The following is a 12,972-nucleotide window of genomic DNA, read 5'->3' on the forward strand; positions in this document are numbered from 1 at the left end:
CAGAGCTCTCAAGGGCTCTCGTCTCAGGAAATAACTCTGGGACAGAAATGGATTACTGCTGTATTATTTTTTGGAGAAAGAAAAAAAGAACTCACTCTTTCTCCACTTGGAGATTGTGACACAGAACAGCTGCTTGGGACATAAACCCTTTCAGGAAAAGCAAAACGTGTCTGGGTGACGCTTTTTTTTTTGACTTGTTGGCCAAGGAGAATTCCCTCCCACATAACATGAAACATCAGCTGGACCAACGTTTTTGTTGTTTTTTGTTTTGTTTTCTTTTGGCATCATAAACGTTTATTACCTAAATACAAAACAACTGTGCGGCTTAAGATTTACTCCCCAGCCTAGAAGCAACCAGAGGCCCGCCAGAGTGAAGGAACGATGTGAACACCTGATAACAGAGTTGTGTAGAGCTGAGCTCAGTTTTCTTGAAAGGAAGCAGCAATGGCCAAGGAGCGGATAATGTGTCTGAAATGACTTAATTCTCAGGATCCTGCCCCGGGCCTCCGGGGGTAGTGCTCCCCCTCCACCTTAGGGCTCGTGCTACCCAACACCGATACACCTCTGCCCCTGTAACGTGGAACGTCTGTTCCCACAAGCTCGTGGGGCCAGTCCTCAGTTCCCTGCCCTTCTCACGTGACCTCCTTTGGTAGAAATGCCTCCTGTCCTGCTCCTCAGCCACCTACCTGCTTCTCCTGCTGCTTTGAGAACTCCTCTCAGAAGGTCTCGCTGCCAGGGACCCCTCCTGCCCTACCCTTCCCTCCTGGGCAGGGCTAGCTGGCCTTCCCCCCTGTTCCCCTTGCGTGTTTCTGCCACTGTGCCTAACACATTGGTTTATAAACATCTGTTTCAGGACGCCTGGGTGGCTCAGTTGGTTAAGCGTCTGCCTTTGGCTCCGGTCATGATCCCAGCGTCCTGGGATCGAGTCTTACATCGGGCTCCTAACTTGGCAGGAAGCGTGCTTCTCCCTCTGCCTCTGCCTGCCACTCTGTCTGCCTGTGCTCGCTTGTGCACTCTCTCTCTCTGCAAATAAATAAATAAAATCTTAAAAAAAAAAAACCCATTTTTATAAACATCTGTTTCTATTTGCCTCTCCCACTAAACTCTGAGCTATCTGAAGACAGGCACTATGTCTTTTTCATCTTTGTATCTCCAGACTTTAAGACAGACAAGGGGGCAAAAGAGATTTTTTTTTTTTTTTAATTAGTGAATGAAAGGATGACTTGGTCTCCCAAGAAGGAAAAATGTAAAGTGGATCAGATTTTTTTTAGATTCTCTAATCAGAGAATCTGAACAGATCCCAGATCTGAATAAAGATCCACTTGAAATAATAGGTGTGGGGGCTCCTGGCTCAGTCGGCTGAGGGTACGACTCTCGGTTTCGGCTCAGGTACTTGTCATCTCAGGGTCCTGAGATGGAGCCCCAGGAGTCACCACTCAGCAGGGAGTCTGCTTCCTCTCTATCTCTCCCTCTCCCGCTCCCCTCCCCCTTGCACGCATGCACACTCTCTCAAATAAATCTTTTAAAAAAATAAAGAATAGGTTCGTTGCGTGATCCATTTCTAAGCTTTTGCTCTTAATGTCACCTGGTCACAGAAGTGTTTTCTACCACCCCATGTGACACTGAGCTGCTTCTTGATTGTCTCATCAACGCACACCCCATTAGAACTTAAGGATTTCATCTGCATCTTCACTCTCTGCTCCAGGCCCTACACAGCTGCTGGTAGGATACGGCCACACAGAGACTTGCTGATTCTCAGACTTAAGTTAGAAAACACGTACATGCCCCTTAACTCATTTAAGTCCTCCTTTTTTTTTTTTTTTTTTTAGAGATGTGGAGACAATGGGCAATGCTGTAACCCAGTCAGGCTGAGATCTGACTCTAGGTCTTCAGCCACCTTCCCCTGGGCTCCTCTTTTCTCACTTTCCTCAATTTTCCAGATGAAAATGCTCAATCCGTGCAGAGGACAAAAAAGATAACAGTTTGGTTTATGTGGGTGTGTCAGTCCAGTAATGGACTTTGAACAGTTTTCTGTGGGACTCAGGGTAAGCACTATTCTTTGTAGAGCGTGCTACCGAACAGACCTCTTCTAGACCTTTCCACCCTCCACAAGCTTAGTGACTTGGGCCTGACCTGCAGGCTGAAGCTGCCTTTCACCCAGATCCCTGCAGGGCAGGGTGAGGGAGGCCCAGAGGGCAGAGAGGCTGGGGAGGAGCAGGGGTGTGTCAGACCTAGGCAGAAAGAGTAGGAAATCCCAAAGAGAGAAGACTTTCATGAAGGCTGAAGCCAGTTCACATCAACTCTGTCCCGCTTGGCTGCATCTCTACAGGAGCACGGTGACATCACAGTGTTTTTTATTCTGGGTTATGTGCTCTTCAAGGAAACACTATGCCATTAAGGAAATAGTAAACTACACTTAAATGATTTTTGTTTCTTTTGAAAACGATTGTTTTTGGAAAAAATAATATATATTTATTGAAGAAATTACGATAAAAACACAGAAATGTCTAAAATAAATGCCAAAATCACCCTAAATCCCACTGTCCAGAGGTAATTATACTAATACTTTGTTCAATGTTCCTTTTTTAATGTGTCTTTCCGAATGTAAATATAACATATACACATGATCATAATTTTACCTTCACGGTATAATTTTCTACATGCTATGTTGTTATCTGCTTTTTTCATTGACATTTAACATGATGTTATGGACATTTTTCTACTTCAAGGAATATAACTCTACATTCCAAAGTTTATGGCTGTCGAGTATTGTGCTCTATGTATGCATTATTCTTGACTTAATGAGTCTCTTATTACTGTATAACTGACTTGTCCGAGTTCCTTGTCATGATAAAGGTTCTAAAATATTTTCTCTTGTCATTAAATACCTACAAGTGGTATTGTTGGAACAAGGAACATGTACAAAGTGCCTTCCATAACAGAGAAGCCAAAATTACACAGCCACCAACAACGGCACTGTGTTCTAACTTTGACCTTACCCTCCAGCCTTTCTGTTAATGTCACAGATCAGGAATCATGGTTCCAATCTATGCTAGATATAAAGATGGCACGTGAAGGATTCAACTGTGGAGTAAAGCTATGAAACATAAATAATGTAGATAATTTGCTATGCAAAAATTAAATAGATTTGCAACTAGGATTCAATATCAAGAATTTAGGATTCCTGTCAATCTGTATTAAAAAGACACCCTTTTGGGGTGCCTGGGTGGCTCAGTGGGTTAAGCCTCTGCCTTCGGCTCAGGTCAGGATCTCAGAGTCCTGGGATCAAGCCCCACACATTGGGCTCTCTGCTCGGCAGGGAGCCTGCTTCCCCCTCTCTCTGCCTGCCTCTCTGCCTACTTGTAATCTCTCTGTCAAATAAATGAATAAAAAGTCTTTAAAAAAAAAAAAAAAGTCACCCTTTGGGCCTAGAATGCAGGAGGAAAAGAATTTGACTGACAAAAGGACTATCCATTCAAAGAAAAATAACAGAACCTTTGCCAAACTAAAGACATTGCCATCCATGTCAAGGCAACACCTTAAATCTCCAATGAATAGTTTGAGTTTCTTTTTTATGAATGCCATGAAAATCTGTTTTTAAAGACTCAGAGGGAGCATTCCTTCTTTTGGGAAGCTTTCCCTGAACACCTTGGGCAGTTAGATGAACACTCCCGACCCTCCTCCACAGGACTCAATGTATCAATACTCCTACTTCGGTATTTGCTATTTGGTTCAGAGTATTTCCTTTATAAATGTCTGTTTCTGCTCCTCAATCCTGAGCTGCTGGAGAGTAGGGACTGCCTTTTCATATGCTACATAGTAGACATGCAACACGTTTGTTGACTGAATGAAAGAACCTGTCCGTGAAATAGAGTTAGAACGTATAACAGTATGTCTCATAGCCTGAATATACTCAAGAGAGTGAAGATATCTCTAAAACAACAACAAAAAGACCCATCACCTGTGATGACGTGTATCCATATGCAACACTAAGATTAGACTTCTTCAATATTCACTACATGCAGGATCGTATTTTTCTTTAAAAAAAAATTTTTTTTATTTATATGACAGAGAGTGAGCAAGAGAGCAGGAAGGGTAGAAAGGGGAGGAAGAAGCAGACTCCCCACTGAGCAGGGAGCCTGACACAGGACTCCATTCAGGGACTCTGGGATCATGACCTGAGCCAAAGGCAGACACTTAACCAACTGAGCCACCCAGGTGCCCCAGAATCATATTTTCCTTTAACTAACAAATGCACCAGATTGACAAGTTTATCTATTGTACCATTCTCTCTCTTAACTCTCATAAGTAGCTCACTGGTATTTTTCCAGTCATTTTAGTAGATCTCTCCTTTGATCTGGCAGGGTAACAAAAGCTGCCAAGTTCAATTCCCCCAAGAACTCAAATTTAAGAGTATTTAGATCATTTCCTAAGGAAACTTTGTGATTACAATAAGGAGAAAAGAAAAATAGTTCGAAGGATTGGAGATGGTTTCTCCTCCTTGCTCCTAAATTTTTAAGAACTTCATTGTCTTGACTGTGTATTTCAACATTACAGTAGTAAACATTCCTTCTTATTTTAAGTGGCCAACCCTGACCTATAAAGGCAGTGTTCTCATTTATGTGCTGTTGCCTTCTGTGTCTTAAACCAAATAGGCCACCTTACTAAATGCACAAAGCAGCCACTCAGGGTACAGCTAGCATTGCAGTCTTACTTCTCCCCCGCTTCACTGATAATTAGTGCTCCAAACCTTACCTGAATAGAGGCATGAACATGACTCATAGCCATCTCCTATTTCTCTAAACCACCCCCATCTCCTAACTAAAGCATAACACTTTCAAGTTCTGTATAAATTGACATAGCTCAACCAATCTTTCTTGGAAGACTATAAATACACTCATGTTATCATAATGATTGCAAGAGTATATTGTTTTGCCCTTCCTCAAGGAGTAACTCGTAAATATGTCCTGAAAAAGAGAGAGAATATGAGATGGTTTTAGTCTGTTGTACCATAGCAATTAGGAAATAAGGAGTACCTCATAGACTATTTTATGTTTCCTCCTCATGGAAACAAATCCTTCCCAGTCACACTGCTGGAATGGCATTGTCAACAGTGGGCAGAGCGGAGTTGCTTCTCATAGACATCAAGGGATACATCCAAACCTGCCTGCTCTTAAATGCAAGGAATTTATGAACACGATATCAATCCCAATCCCTGAAACCTAGCAGAAACTGGCACTCTACTTTTTTCTGGGCAATCAGGCTTCATGTGGGAACATCCTCTGGGAGACTGAGGGTAACAGTACCCTATTTTACAGTAAAAGTGCCCACAGCCTCATCTTCAAATGTCATTCCTCAAATGCTGTATTTAACCACGAAATTCAGCAAATGATCACAGTTGGCCACCATGCACATCATAGTTATCTATGAATAGTGAATCGATAAATTTAAATTGTTTCTTACTAAGAAACTAGAAACAAAAAAGAGCAAGCTAGAGAAATGACTTTAAGTACTCGCTGCTTCACAATGACAGATATAGTGGAGGTCACATTATATGAGATTCTTGGCCAAGTCAAATCCAAAGAAGATCTGCAAGACTAAAAATGTCACCTCTAACCCAATGGATGCTGCCAAAGAAATCCCTAAAGAGCCTAGAATTTTAAATAATTACTTTTTTACTCACAGCATGGAGAGCACATTGGATATAATCTAGAATATGGAGATGGTGTGGGCTCCTAAGAAGCTCTCAACAAGACTGAAAGACATCATGAACAGGGGTAGCTACCAAGAGGACATGAAAGGGGATCAGGATAGATTTGAATAATGCCCTTTTCAAACTGAACCAAAGGAGACCAGTTGCCTCAGATCTCTCAAATCCAGCAAGCAACTTCTTGGGACTATGTCAGATGGAGATTTTCACAGAGTTGTTTTATTTGTTTTACTGCCCAATGAATAGAGGCATGAACTGTAAGGTTCAAATTTTCTGAATATAATGTTCAACAGCTTGCTGCCCTTCTTGCAGAAAGAGGGACTTTGCAAATTTAATCAACTTTGGAGGTGACCATCATGCTTTGTTTGAATACACTGGGCTCAGAGAGGTTAAGTTTATCAGCACCTAAGAGTTCTGGAGTTACAGACTGTGGGTGAACTGGCAGCTCCTCACTGAGCCTATGGCCAAGGGCAGGTTTGTTAAGCTCACAAAGTCTCAGATTCCTCAACTATCAATTGGAGGTAATAATACCCATCCTTTCGGGATCATTGAGAAGGGTTGGATAAAATAAACGTGCTTAGCAGAGTGCTTTATGCATGATAAAATGGTCAACAAATAGTGGTTCTTATTTATTGCTGTCTTGTCATAAGGCCTGGCATTAGTAAACATTCATACTTTCATAGTCATAGTGGCTTTTATTAATTATTATTTTTAATGCCCAAAGGAGCAGACGCTATTCATTCAGGTATTAGAGCTAGAACCCAGATGGCCTAAATCCCTTGTCCCTTTTTCTAAAGGACTTGCATTTAAATAATCAGAAAAGGATTCCCTTCCGTAAGCAGAGGTTGAGTAGGCATTAGTTAAGAATTTCCCTGGAGAAAAGAGCCACAATTTCTGTTGAATAGTAGTCTATTTGTACCATTGTTATGCATAAAACCGAGAAGTAAGCATTTTTCTTACTGTGAGGAGCAAACTCAGTGAGAGACTGCAAGGCACAAAGGGGGAGGTATTGTAGCCTCTCGAGTCAGACCGAAATTTTTTTGACTTAAATGTCTATCTTTGGTGGAGTAACACTTTAGCAACTAGATACAAACATAAGGACGTAGTAAGCTGCTACACAAAATACTCAAGAGTTTTTGTTCGTTCACGTATTTTAATTTTCTTGTGTGTGTGTGTTCTGTTTTTTTCCTCTAGAGCTGCGCTTCCCCCAACTGATTTGCATAGGAATCACCTGGGAATCGCGTTACAATGCAAAGCCTGAGTCAGCAGGTCTGAGGTACAGGCGGAAGGTCTGTATTTCCAGCGAGATCCCACGTGATGCTGATGTTGTGGCCCAAAGGACCTCGGTTGGAGGAGCAAAGAAGCGTCTGGACAAACTTGGTTAAGTTCATGAGTGATTACAACAAAGCAGGTGTTGAGGGGGCAGGGCCCCCTGAGGATCAGGCAAAAAGACATCTGTAGCACAGGCTGAGCAGAAGTTCGATTTTTAGCTTAGCGACAATACAAACCTGGCCAGGGAAACACATGCGGCTCAGGACCTGTCCCTGCCCCCAAAGCCCTGTGCCTGAGCATGGGCACGTCTGACAAGCCTTCTAGCCTTTCCTAAGAACCTGTGGTTATCGTTACTTAGCCTCGAATGTCAAGAAACTGCCATAGCTGTTCTCTCCCCATTAACAGGAATCCTTTCGTTTAAAAGGTCACCAGGGGCACCAAAAGATGATGAAGGAAAATAATTTGCATTGTATTTTTCACAATTTTAAATGTCCTAACACTTTTGGAAACTCTCCGGTTTGTGTTTGCGGTTTGTGTTTTGCGACTTCTGAGGCATTGGAGATGATTTCCAAATGAAAGGTCAAAAAATTTAAATACAAAAAAAGGCTAAAATTCTGGGGGGGGTATTCTACTTTTCCACATCACTTGAAAATTTCTAGATTTTACTTCTCCCATTGAGAATATTTTTTGACATCTTCACCAAGAGGTCGTTTCTTGACTCTCCTAGTGAGTACTACCCCAGCCTTCTCCTCTAAGTTCTTGAGACAGCAGCAGCCCTTAGTCAACTGGAATATCAAATCTATCCTCTTCTATTAGAAACAAAATTGATCAGAAATAGATGTCACTCCCTGCTCCAGACATGATTTCTTGCTATCTGAGGTCCCCAGACACTCATAGACTGTGTCACATAGCTTAGCATTCATATTGTCTTTTATTTTCAACTTCTTTTCAGGTAAGACCTTGCCTCCTAAAATAAAATTATGTTGATCTTAGAAATGGAACATCCATTATTATTCCTTCAGTATCTGTTACATCACCCAACACAAGGCTGGAGACAACACAGAAATTCAATCGATATTTGTCCCAAGAGACACCGGAGGAGAGATACGCTGATCTGGTTAACTAGACCTTTAACTTTTCTAATGGTCAGGATCTCTCTGACAACGAATGGTCGATCTGCAGATTCCCCTTTGGAAAAGAGGCCTATTCCATAGTATTCTCCCAAATAAGAGCAAATCATGAGTCAGAGCAGAAGAATTCAGCCTAAACTCGTGTCCGTATCTGAAAGCTATGAAGGTTGCTTTGCAATACAGTGCCAGCCCCAAGGTCTGGACTCACAGCCCCTAGGTTCTAACCGGGTCCTACTCTACATTGGTCATATCACCAAGCTCAGGGTCTTCAGCTGTTAAATGGAATAACAAGGGTGCCCACCTCAAATACTTCGATGTGGGTTAAATGAAGTAGTCTGTGCAAAGCACTCAGTAAGGACCTCCAAGCATACTAAGTGCTAGAAAAATATTAGGAATTATTTTCCTCCTGGCGGGGAAAGTGAAGGAAACCAGGTGTGATACTCGGAGAATAATCCAGATTAAAAGCTGGAGTTCCCTAAAGCTACATTTTCAGTGGAGCAGGGACGAAGGAGATGAAAAGACACAAAATGAGTTGTTTTCGGATCTGAGTTTTCCGAGGATTGAAAACTCACAAAATTTACCTCCAACGCCACTAAATTGTTGCATACCACATTCAGTTTGTTCAAATACCAAATACTTTTTAATTTCCATAAAGAAAGAAAGAAAGCGGGGGCGGGGGCGGGTATGTGTCCCAGCTTCTGGGATGTCACCCTTCCTTCGGCTGTTTGCTGCAGAAATGGGAATTTTCAATGCGTAATTAGAAAAGGAGAGTCGCTGTGGAAAACAGATCTGTTCATCAATAAATAAAATCAGGAGGTACACCAGAATGGGAATTCTCAGTAAGAAATTCAGGCATACACTGAGGCTCTGGGTATAATCAAAGAGAGGAGTGTCAGGGCTAATCATTTGTTTCCCTACCATTCATCTGTCTTCTGCCTCCCCCTCCCCCAGGGACCTGCACCCACACACCCAACTTGTTACAATATTACTTAGGACCGCCCCTCAACAGAATTGGAACTTTCACTCTCTATGCTGTTTACTCCTGTTCTCTCATCTTTGTGGAATAGGTGAGGCACAAATCATCATTCACATTTTAAGAACAGTCAGGTTAAATACCTGTTCTCCGTTACCAAGCCAATCCCTAACGGGACCCAAATGTACATCCACATTCTTGATGCCAAATCCAGCAGCTGGTTCCAGTTCTGACCCTGCTCGCCCTTGAACTTCATTATAATCTGAGGCAGGCAACTGGCCCAGGTCCATGTTCTCACCCAGCTCTCCAGGGTCAGGCATTACCAGGTGTTGAAGGAGGACACCTTTTGCCCACCTTCTTCCAGACTCTACTCTTGGACCTTGCAGCCCCTCTACTAGCGTGTGGGTGCAAGGAGCCTGTAATCAGACTCTGCCTCCCTCCTCCTCAGCAACGGAACCAGGACGGAAGACGCTGTGTGGCTGATTTTTTTTTTGACTGTTTGTTTTTTCACTACTGAGTTGGCAAGGATGGGAGTTGTTGATTTACAATTAGAAACAGCATGCTTCTTCAAATATTAATATTAATAACTACAATACTGAACACATGAAAAGGGCCTTTCATCTTCAAAGCACTTTGCAGACATTAACTCATTAGCTGTCCCTTCCCTCCATTTAGGAACAATAACAGGTAAGTAAGAATCTCAACAGCAACAGTGGCCACCCTGCCAACCCTCCATGCATAGTCCCTGCCTGCAGAAGGGGAAGGTTTGTTTTTAGATAAGGAGACGACACAATCCGGAGCCACGACAGATGAAGAGTCATTTTACAAATCATGAGGAATTTGCCAGGGTTATCATTTTAGAGGCTTTTTCCTGTTGTTTTGGTGATATGTCTCTTTTCAGTTGCCCAGCAATGGTATGAAATAAGGGGGGGAAATGGTTTAAAATTTAAAAAATCTTACCCAAAAGGCAGTAAGGAAAAGCTACAAGTGAATGCCTTGATCTCAATAACCCAGAATCTTTTTGGACAGTTCGTCCATGTTTAAGGCTGCTTTAAAAGGTGGGGTAACGGGGGCTTGTTAACAGCAGATGAGAAGCCACAGAGTAGCAATGCAGGATAAAATCACCCAGTGCAAGGGAATGGCCACCCATACCCCTTGTGGTTCCGTAGCATCGCCAATGAAGTCCAGCTCTGCGGGGGAGAGGAGAAAAGCCCCGTGACTTTGCGACTCACCCTGTCTCAGCTACAGCCCCCAAAACAGGCAGAACATGGGAGAACTGGAGTCACAAAACAGGGGAAAACACCAAAAAAACACAAAACAGAAAAACAAGAACACCACAAAACAAACTGGCTAGTTTGACTTGCAAGAGTCAAACCTGTGGCGATTTCCTCTCTACAAAAATTCAGTAAGCTGCGAGGCAGGAAAAAAAAAAAAAAGCAATAGGTTTGGTAGGAGTAAAAGAGAAAAAAAAGGAATTTCTATGTTTAACTACAGCTTTATTTCTTTGGAGCTACTCCAATATGCGAGGAAAATTCAGAGTTCTGACAAGTAATCTGCGAGTCTCTAAAACGTGTGTGATTTTGCTTTTATTAAGCAGGGAGAAGAGTGAAACACTCTTGATTTCAGACTATTTTAAGAATGTTAAGAAGTATTTTTGAAAATTGTTATTAAGTAATTGAATGGAAAATATCGGAAAATGTGAAAAGAGAAAGAGAAAACCCGCCTGTATCCTGAAAGTCCCCATCAATTCACTGTTTAAATCCCCAGAATGAAACAAAAAAAGGGGTGGGGAGCGGAAAGGAAAGGAGCAAAGTTTTAGGCAGAAACTCACACTTCACTTACTACTTTGCCGGAGAGCCTGGGTGAAGAAAAGGTCCTGAGTGAGCTTCCCTCAGTGTCTGTGGTCTCTTTCCAACTACCTGCAGGAATCCTCCGCTTGATGGCTATAGAGGATGCAAAGACCATAATGTTTCTAATAGAGCTGCCTCCTTAAATTGGGGGGTGTGGTCAAGTCCGGGAAAGCTGGGAAAAAAGGCAGTGTGCCCCAAGCCCTTGACAACGTGGAGGCAGACATGGGAACAGGCTCTTTGGTCTAGGTGGAAAAGCAAATGTTGTTACTGGCTGGGGTCACACCGAGTCACACCTTATTTTCTATCCTTCAAATTATCCTTCAATTAAATATAATGCAGCCATGGAGAGTAACGGGGAGGGAGATGAGCCAAAGGGAACCAGCTTAGTGGGATAACCTGTCTCATCCTCTGCTGATGCATTAGATTTACCTTCTACTGAATATGTGAATATTCATGGATTCAATGGAGTCCCATTAACCTAGACAAGGGGTCTGGAAATGGAAAGCTTGCTGTAGAATCAGGTCCCCCAAGGCTGTCAGAAAACAGGATATCTACCAAACATTCACCTGCTCTGGTTTATTTAGCTCTGTTAACCTGATGTGAAATGTGATGTTTCCTAAGGAGAAGGAAATAATAATATGGAACGGAGCACTGGGAATTCTTAAAAATAAAATTAAAATACCCTATTCATGTAAGTCTGGTCTTAGCTGATGTCTAAAATAGATTAGTTTCAGTGGTCCTGACTCTGGCACAGCAATTAAAGGACAGAAATGTTCATATATTTCCCATTTAGAGCAAATGTGAGCAGTGTGAAAATCATACATTTGTTTTAGGTGAAAATATACAGCTTCTTTTATTCACATATTCAGAACCACGGTAAGAATGTTGTATTCATGTAAAATCATTTTTAGGAATATGGTTATTTTGTTAAGAGAAAAATTTTTTTGAAAAGTCATTATTTGGGGGCGCCTGGATGGCTCAGTGGGTTAAAGCCTCTGCCTTCGGCTCAGGTCATGATCCCGGGGTCCTAGGATTGAGCCCCGCATCAGGCTCTCTGCTCAGCCAGGGAGCCTGCTTCCTCCTCTCTCTCTGCCTGCCTCTCTGCCTACTTGTTATCTTTGTCTTTCAAATAAATAAATAAAATCCTTTTAAAAAAATCTGCTTAAAAAATAATAATAATAATTAAAAAAAAAAAAAGAAAAGTCATTATTTGGCTGCTTAATTTAAGAGTTTTATCCTAAAAGATTCTATCTTTTTTGAAGAATAGATGGGAGCTGGATTTGTCATGGTTGGCTCCTTTCTCTTTCTAATGACATCACAAAAGCACAACTTGGAAATTCTATGAAAATCTAATAAATGTCCCTCAGAGCAACAGCATCATTATCCTTCACTCTATAAAGCTAGCAATGCAGTTAAGATGGTGTTGTAATTAAAATGAGATTTTGCTGCTCATCTTTTTTCTATGCACTTTAATATGGCTTCGAAGAAAAGAAGAGATAATGCCATTTGGTGCAGTATTGTTTTATAAATGTCTGTGCCAGGCACTGTGCTAGACACTAGAAAAATAACAAGTTTATGCTGTCGTGGGAAGAGAGACACAAATCAACCATTGCAATACAGTGCAAGACATGCTACCTAAAATGCCCGTGGTCAATTAAACCCATCACAACTAATTATAATTGTATTTACTATGTTTGCAAGACATTTGGAAAAAAAGTAGAGAAGACATGGATTCTTGTCCTCTAAGGGTACACGGCGTGATTTTTAAGAAGTTCTGGAGTTGGACATTGTCTACATAAGAGTTCATACAGTCAGCAATACTTGAGGACCTTAGCTCCCTCCTCTACCTGTCATGGTGAGAAAGAGCATAAACTAGAAATCTGAATGATGCCAAGTAAGTCATCACTGTTGTAAGTTGCCTGGCAATGCCCAGGAAAGCAGGAAGTGTTATTTAAAATGGTATTTTCAAAAATGCAACATTAGATCGGTATCCACAGGCAATAAATGAAGTTGAATCCTCATCTCACACTACACACA

The 12,972-nt window shown here is 41.8% G+C and overlaps 1 protein-coding gene across 2 annotated transcripts in view; it reads right to left on the reverse strand.

Moving 5' to 3' along the window:
• The window catches only part of ETS1 (ETS proto-oncogene 1, transcription factor), a 129,891-nt gene extending 118,880 nt beyond the window's left edge, over positions 1–11,011 (reverse strand). The window contains exon 1 of one of the 2 annotated variants that reach the window (XM_044258188.1): positions 10,928–11,011. The gene's annotated coding sequence lies outside the window, so the exon portion shown is untranslated. Of the gene's footprint in view, positions 1–10,916 lie in introns of both variants that reach the window. The other variant, XM_044258189.1, reaches the window with a different exon arrangement.
• Between the last annotated feature and the right edge of the window lie 1,961 nt (positions 11,012–12,972).

This window comes from Neovison vison, chromosome 7 (genome assembly GCF_020171115.1).
Source record: "Neovison vison isolate M4711 chromosome 7, ASM_NN_V1, whole genome shotgun sequence".
Taxonomy (NCBI): domain Eukaryota; kingdom Metazoa; phylum Chordata; class Mammalia; order Carnivora; family Mustelidae; genus Neogale; species Neogale vison.